Genomic DNA, 7,912 nt, shown 5'->3' on the forward strand with positions numbered 1-7,912 from the left:
TCAAGTCATTGAGTTGACCTACATGCTAGTCTTATTGCATTAACATTGTCCCTGAATGTTAATACTCGACTAGGAATGATTTAGAGTAGTGTTCCCTATATCATCTCACTATCGGTTCAACTAACCGATTGATATAGGTAAGAACCTTCTACTCAAGGACGTTACTATACTTCGTTTATTTGGCACCAATACAAGTAAGTATAATAACCAAATGCCTTTATCTATATAGAATATGATACAATAAGTCCAAAATACAACAATCAAATGATTGGCTCTAGGGCTCTAGCTAACAATTTCAAAATTATTTTAAAACTTAATTTCAATATCTTTTTAAAACTTAATTTGAAAAATCTTTTAAAAATTATTTTTTTAAAAAAATTAATTTTAAAATCTTTTTAAAACTTAATTTTAAAATTTTTTTAAAACTTAATTTCAATTTTTTTTTCAAAATTATTTTAAAACTTAATTTCAAAACCTTTTAAAACTTAATTTCAAAATTATTTTAAAACTTAATTTCGAAATCTTTTAAAACTTAATTTCAAAATCTTTTAAAACTTAATTTCAAAATTATTTTAAAACTTAAATTCAAAATCTTTTTAAAACTTAATTTGAATTTTTTTTAATAAATTATTTTAAAAAAAATTAATTTCAAAATCTTTTTAAAACTGAATTTCAAAATTATTTTAAAAACTTAATTTCAAAATATTTTAAAACTTAATTTCAAAATCTCTTAAAAATTAATTTTAAAACTTAATTTCAAAATCTTTTTAAAACTTAATTATTTTAAAAACTTAATTTCAAAATCTTTTTAAAACTTAATTTCAAAATCATTTTAAAAATCTTTAAAAAAAACTTGAATTCAAAATTTCCTTTAAAAAATTATTTTATTTTTCAAATTAAAATTATATTTCAAATAATTAATCCACTTAAAATAAATATCCAAAATTTAATTAACCAAAAGTTAAATTAAATTCAATTCCAAATTAAAAAAAAAAACAAGTGGTGCTTGAATGAAGGCGCCTCCCACACGAGGTAGGCGCCCTCAACAACAGCGGTAAATTTCCCGCTGCCTGTTTAATGGCGGCTTAAGGAGTCCTTAAGGCGCCTTCGCTCATCGTTTTTGCCACGAACAGAAGCTCCTCCTTCTATTCGTTTTTCTGTCGAAACACAACCAAGTGCGATTTTTCCCAACCAAGGTGCCTTCAACCCATCTCTTGTTAGAGTGTATACTAAAAGCCTAGCTTTTGGTATAAACATTTATCTAGAAATAAGAATCACATTGGTCAAATATCTACATTTATGATAAATGTAGTTGTTCAATTAATTTATATTGTAGATAACATGGTGTGTGGTGTCACACACATAAGATCATGTTATCAGTTCTTTATAAATTATAAACAGTTGCTCATGACTAAGATGGAAAGGAACAAACCATTGGAATAGTCGTAGTGTAATTAGGTATTAGTTTATCTTGACTAATAAATTACACTAGTACACTCTAAGTGTATTGAGTAGGACCATTTTAGGTAAGCTCTTTTTATACTGACTTGATAAAAGAACTAGACCTTAGTTATTATGGAAGTGTGTGCTCTTAATCCTAATATAATAACAAGCACATATATTTGATATTTATTTCTTAATTTATCAATGGGTGAGATTTAGTTCGATAAATCAATAAGCCCGATAAGTTGAGAAATGATATCACTAATAGTGTGTGTTGTTGATTATAGAAAGAATCTGTGTCCTAGTAATCTATGTTGAGAATGACCCCATGAGGAGCTCATAAGGATTGCCATGTTAAACCCTGCAAGTGGACTTAGTACGACATGACGATAAGGTTGAGTGGTACTACTCTTGGACTAAGATATTAATTAAGTGAGTTGTCAGTAACTCACTTAATTAGTGGACATTCATTATCTTAAACACAGGGAAACTAACACACTCATAATAAGAAGGAGCCCAAAATGTAATTTGGGATTAGTGCGGTAGTTCAATAATAGTTTTTTTAGTGGAATGAATTATTATTGATGAAATTAAGTTATGTGTTCGGGGCGAACACGAGATGCTTAATTTCATCAGGAGACCAAAACCAATTCCTCCTCTCGGTCCCTATCGTAGCCTCTTGTATATAGAGATTTATACCCACCGCATACCCACCTTTTTACCCAACCAATAGGGGACGGCCAAGCCAAGCTTGAAGCTCAAGCTTAGGGCCGACCAAGCCTAAAGGTTGAGCCTTAAGGTGGCCGGCCAATACTTGGAGCCCAAGCTTAGGTGGCTGGCCACATCATATTAAAAAGGATTTTATTTATAAATTTTTCTTATGTGGATTCCATGGTTTTAAAAGAGAGTTTAAAAATTAAATATTCTCTTTTATAAGTTTCTACAAAAGATTAAGAAAAGATTTGATATCTTTCTTTATTTGTAGATTGAAAAGAGTTTTTAATTTTTAGGGATAACTTTCCTTTTTGGAAATTATCCACATGTTTAAAAGAATGATTTTAATTTATAAAATTTCCTTTATACTAACCAATCATGAAGGGATTAAAATTATTGGAGAAATTTTTATAAATTTCTGGAGACAAATTAGGAAGTTTTAATTAAGTAAAACTCTCCTTGTTTATAGCTTGTGGTTGCCGACCATTATTATTAAAAGAAGAAAATTGTTTTTAATTAAAATAATTTTTCTTTTTCATGGCAAAAGAATTAAGGAAGTTTTTATTAAAATTTCCTTATTTGCCAAGACCAAGGATTATAAAAGAGGGGATAGAGGTGCCTTCATTGAGAACGACTCTATTATTCTTCTCCTCTCTTTTCCTCCTTGGTGGTCGACCCTAGCTTCTCCCTCTTCTCTTCTTCTTATGGCTGGCGGCAACCCCTCTTGGAGCTCTTGATGGTGGTCGGTTCTATCTAGGAGAAGGAGAGAAAGAAGGCTTTGTTTCTTGCATCCCTTGGAGCTTGGTGGTGGTGGCCGGACCTCTACTTCTCTTGGAGAATTATGGTGGCTGAAACCTAGAAGGAAGAAGAAGGTGCTTGGTGGTTCTCATCTCGGAAGATCGTTGCCCACACAATGTCCGAGGTTAGAAGAGGAATACGGTAGAAGATCAAGAGGTTATTTTTACTTACAAAGAAAGGTATAACTAGTAATTATTTTCCGCATCATACTAGTTTTCTTTGTATAGTTATTTATGGAAATACCAAACACAAGAGGCATATGATTCTAGAGTTTTCAAAATAGTTTTTTCGAGTTTGTGTTTTCTTCTTTTTTGAATTTGTGATTCGATTGTTCTTTTTGGTTAACCTAGAGTTATTTAAGGAAATAAATATTAGCTTTCCTTAAAAGGCTTTGCCTAGGCGGTGGTGGTTGTTCCCATATCCAAGAATGTCATGTGCCTCGCCATGCAATCCTGGAAGCCAATTTTGGAAATTAATATTTATGGATTTAATAACTTAGGTAGATTTGAATCAATAGTGTTAAGTTCAGCTTGTGATTCAAATCTAAACCATTAAGAACATATAAGTTAAATTTGGAATCAATGATATTAAGTTCCGTCTGCGATTCCTAATTTAACTTCTAAAGAACACAATAGGTTATTTAAGGAAAGGTTCGACACTTGTGCAAAAAATTTTTGTACAGTGGAATCGGTACGATCTGTTAGTTAGAGCCCTAGAGCCAATCATTTGATGATTGTATGGACTCATTGTATCATATTCTTGTATATTAATAAAGGTAATTGTTTGGTTATTATACTTATTTGTATTAGTGCCAAATAGACTAAGTATAATAGCGTCCTTGAGTAGAAGGTTCATACCTATATCAATCGATTAGTTGAATCGATAGTGAGATGATATAGGGAACACTACTTTAAATCATTCCTATTCGAGTATTAACATTCAGGGACAATGTTAATACAATAAGACTAGCATGTAGGTCAGCTCGATGACTTGATCTCACAAGTCATGGATATAGAGATATCAAGTAGACACATGGGTATGCATTAGAGAATGTATACTGAATGACCCGCCATGAGAAAGTATCATGGATCGTTATATGAGTGTCATATACTTTCTCATGTGGCTATTAGTATGACTATTAGTCCTTAGACCTGAAGTCACCATGGATCCCTACATAAAGAGTTATGTACTTTGGTTTCATCAAACGTCACCCGTAACTGGGTGAACTATAAAGGCGATTACTGGGTATGTAACGAATTATGCAGAGGGATGTGAGTGATGTAGATGAGATCTATCCCTCCTATATGACGGGAGTGACATCGATATTCTTGATAGAGTAAGACCACGAAGTGTATGGCCATACCCAAATGAGTCAATATGAGATATTGAGCTCATTTGATTGAGTGAGTCTACTTGGAGTTCAAGATTTAGATTGGTCAGAGGATGACACGGTCTATGCCTCACATTGATCAATCTAGATGTCTAGGATAGAAGGACACTTGTCATATATTGTGAGGAGTCACAATTAATAGTCACAAGGTGATGTTGGATCTCAACATTCTTGTAACTTGGGTAGCAATGATGTATTGCTAGATGCCGCTCATTGCTTATGTTTCTAAAGGAGTTTAGAAACATTGCCAACGTTACAAGAACCTATTGGGTCACACACAAAGAACAAGTGGATGGAGATTGGGTTCATATGATGAACCAATTGGATTGGGTTCATATGATGAACCAATTGGATTCAAATTAGACTTATTGAGTTAGACTCAATTAGATTCAATTGTTGAATGAGTCTAATTTAGATTTGATTCATTGAGTCAATTTATATTAATGAATTAAGATTCATTAAATTAAAATTGACTTGAGTCAAAGGTTGGATTTACTCAACAAGGAAGACAATTGGTCAAGTTTGACTTGACCAAGTAGAAATTGAAACATCAAGTTTGACTTGATGTATTGCCACATCATAAGGATGACTCATCCTTGCCACATCACCTCCACCTCATGAGGCATGCCACCTCATGGGGGTTACACTCTTCCATGGTTTTAATGTGGCCGACCACATTAATGGGGAGTTACATTATGTGGACGGCCACACTAATGGAATGGGGGGTTTTGATTTTGTGGAGTTATGTGTGCATTCATTCTCTCATCTTCTTGCTTGCTTCTCCCCTCTCTTGGCTAGGTGTTGCCGTGACTTTCATGGTGAGGAGAAGGGGGTTGAGTGAGTTAATCCAAGAAGTCCAAGAAGAAAGGTAATATTTTTAGAGGAGTGTATTGTATTCTCTTCTTTGTTTTTCTTTCTTCTTCCATTCCCATCTGAGAGCCCTAGAGAGAGTGCTAGCACACTTGGGGTCTTACTTCTCCATCCTTGAGTGCTAGAGAGTACTACTTGTTCGTGTGGATATCACTAGAGAAGTATCTATTTTGATACTTTGGAGATCCGACACGTACCTTGGACAAGCGGGATTTTGCGAGGGCACGCATCGAAGGTAAAAATGTTTTTCTTTGTAGATCTACTGTAGATCATAGTTAATAACTCGTACTCGTGTTTTCGAAATTTTTCTTTGCACGGATCCTACGGCTTTGGGTGATTCAGGGTTTTCGCGACACGAAAAGCGGTTTTCGCGGCCCGAAAAACCCAACAGTGGTATCAGAGCCACGTGCAAGGCTTGTACGAGTTTGATTTTTGGTTTTATGAAAACTAAAGTTTCTGTAATTTTCTGTAAAATTATGATTTTTTAGTTTTTATGGGTAATTTTTCCGGAGAAGCGAAGCACAAGTGTCTCGGCACTTGTAGGCTTCGGCTACCGGAAAGATTTTTCCAAAACGGCTTCGTTTTGCCCCAAATCCGTTTGGGACAGCGGGCTTGGGTGCCATTAGATCGCAAAGGAGCAACTCATGATGGTTAGATCGTGGGTAGGGGTACTGCCCCTAACCCCGCAAGGGGATTTGCTCCGCGATTGCACCCGAAATCGCTAAAAACGAACCCGCCGGGAAGATTTTTCCGAAACGACAATGTCTCGGCCCAAATCATTTTGGGACAGCGGGTTTAGGCACTGTTGGATCGCAAAGGAACCCTCGCGATGGTTAGATCGCGGGTAGGGGCGCTGCCCCTGGGCCCCGCAAGGGGATCCGTTCCGCGATTGCGCCCGAAACCGCTAAACGGGACCGCCGAGAAATTTTACTCGTAAAAATTGTAAAAATTAATTTTAAAATTATAGAAAATTATGAAAATATATAATTTTGAATTATATATTAATTTTGTGATAGTCATGGCCCAAAAACCCAATATGATTGGTTGTGTTGTAATTCATAATACGGCCTGCGTGCCGTTATGTGTTTGCGCGTGTTGTATGTTTTTATTTATTCGCGACCTGCGCGTCGTGCCTTCTCTTATATTCTTGTTGTAAATTAGATTTAGACTCGAATGTAACTCGAGTTTCAAATTGTAATGTACAAATTGGAGCGGTGGAGGGTCCACACGAGACGGAGTTCCAAGGCGGGCACGAGCAACACAAGATGGTCAAAGGGAGGAGCTTGGAGAAGCTGTTGACCCTAGGTTGACCATTCGATCTTCTCATTGGCTTGAGAAGATCGTAGTAGGGCCATGACTAAATCACAAATAGATTAATTAGTTAATTGCTTATGTATATGATGCATGTTTAATAAGTAATTAATTAATTAGTGCCTTACGATTAGATTAGATCTAAGTCGTGCACATGATGCACCCTTGCGATTAGATTAGATCTGAGTCGTGCACAAGATGCATCCTTTTCGATTAGATTAGATCTTGATCGAACCAACTCTAAATGCCTAACCATGCCGTGATACCTATCACTACCTCGATCACATGTATTGTTGAATCTGCCAAAGCAGAGCAATACATATTATCTTGGTAGGGTACGGAGGGACAATCTTGGTCCCACCTATCAACGCATGGGTGAATACAAACTCAATTAGATTGAGTATTCCTAGTTACTCGGTTGGATCGAGTCAACTATAGGCATTCTTCCAATAGTTGGAATGATAGGTCAAAATCACATCTATATTAACTCTCGGGCGTAGCTAACTCGAGTTTTAATATAAATGCGGATATTGATTTTATAAACAAGAGTTGCATAGAGATGTAATTGGTAATCGTTACCTACCGATCATACTAAGCCTTGGGCGTATTAGCCAAAGCTAACTCAAGGGTTAGTATGATGTGGATCTTGTCCCACAAGAATTATAGAATTCAGTGGGAGCATCATTTAATTAAAGGCCTAATTAAATGTTTTTAAAAGAATATGATATTTATTTCTGCAAATTTTCTGTTGTAGATAACCATGACGTCGAATACGAACTCTTTCTCCTTGTGTTCTGTCCTTAAGAAGGACAAGCTCAACGGAGAAAATTTCCTGGACTGGTACAGGAACCTGAGAATAGTTCTCACTCAGGAACGTAAACTGTACGTTCTGGAGCAGCCCATTCCGGAGGCTCCTCCTGCCACTGCCACGCGAGCTGACCGGGATGCTTACAAGAAGCATCAAGATGACGCATTAGATGTGTCCTGTCTTATGCTCGCAACCATGAACTCTGAGCTTCAGAAGCAACATGAGTTGATGAGCGCTTACGATATGGTTGAACATCTTTGTCACCTATATCAAGGACAAGCAAGGAACTGGAAGAGGAACTCCAAAGAATACCTGGAAGATCTTACGAAGAAGAGAAATAAGATTTCTACTTCAGGTATACATGTTATAGAAGTCAACCTCTCTATTTCTTCATCGTGGGTATTAGATACCGGATGTGCTTCGCATATTTGTACTAATGTACAAGCGCTGAGAAATAGCAGGGCATTGACGAAGGGTGAGATAGACCTACGAGTAGGCAATGGAGCACGAGTTGCTGCTATTGCTGTAGGAACTTATCATCTATCTCTTCCCTCTGGGCTTGTACTAGAATTAGATGA

This window comes from Zingiber officinale, chromosome 11A (genome assembly GCF_018446385.1).
Source record: "Zingiber officinale cultivar Zhangliang chromosome 11A, Zo_v1.1, whole genome shotgun sequence".
Classification (NCBI taxonomy): domain Eukaryota; kingdom Viridiplantae; phylum Streptophyta; class Magnoliopsida; order Zingiberales; family Zingiberaceae; genus Zingiber; species Zingiber officinale.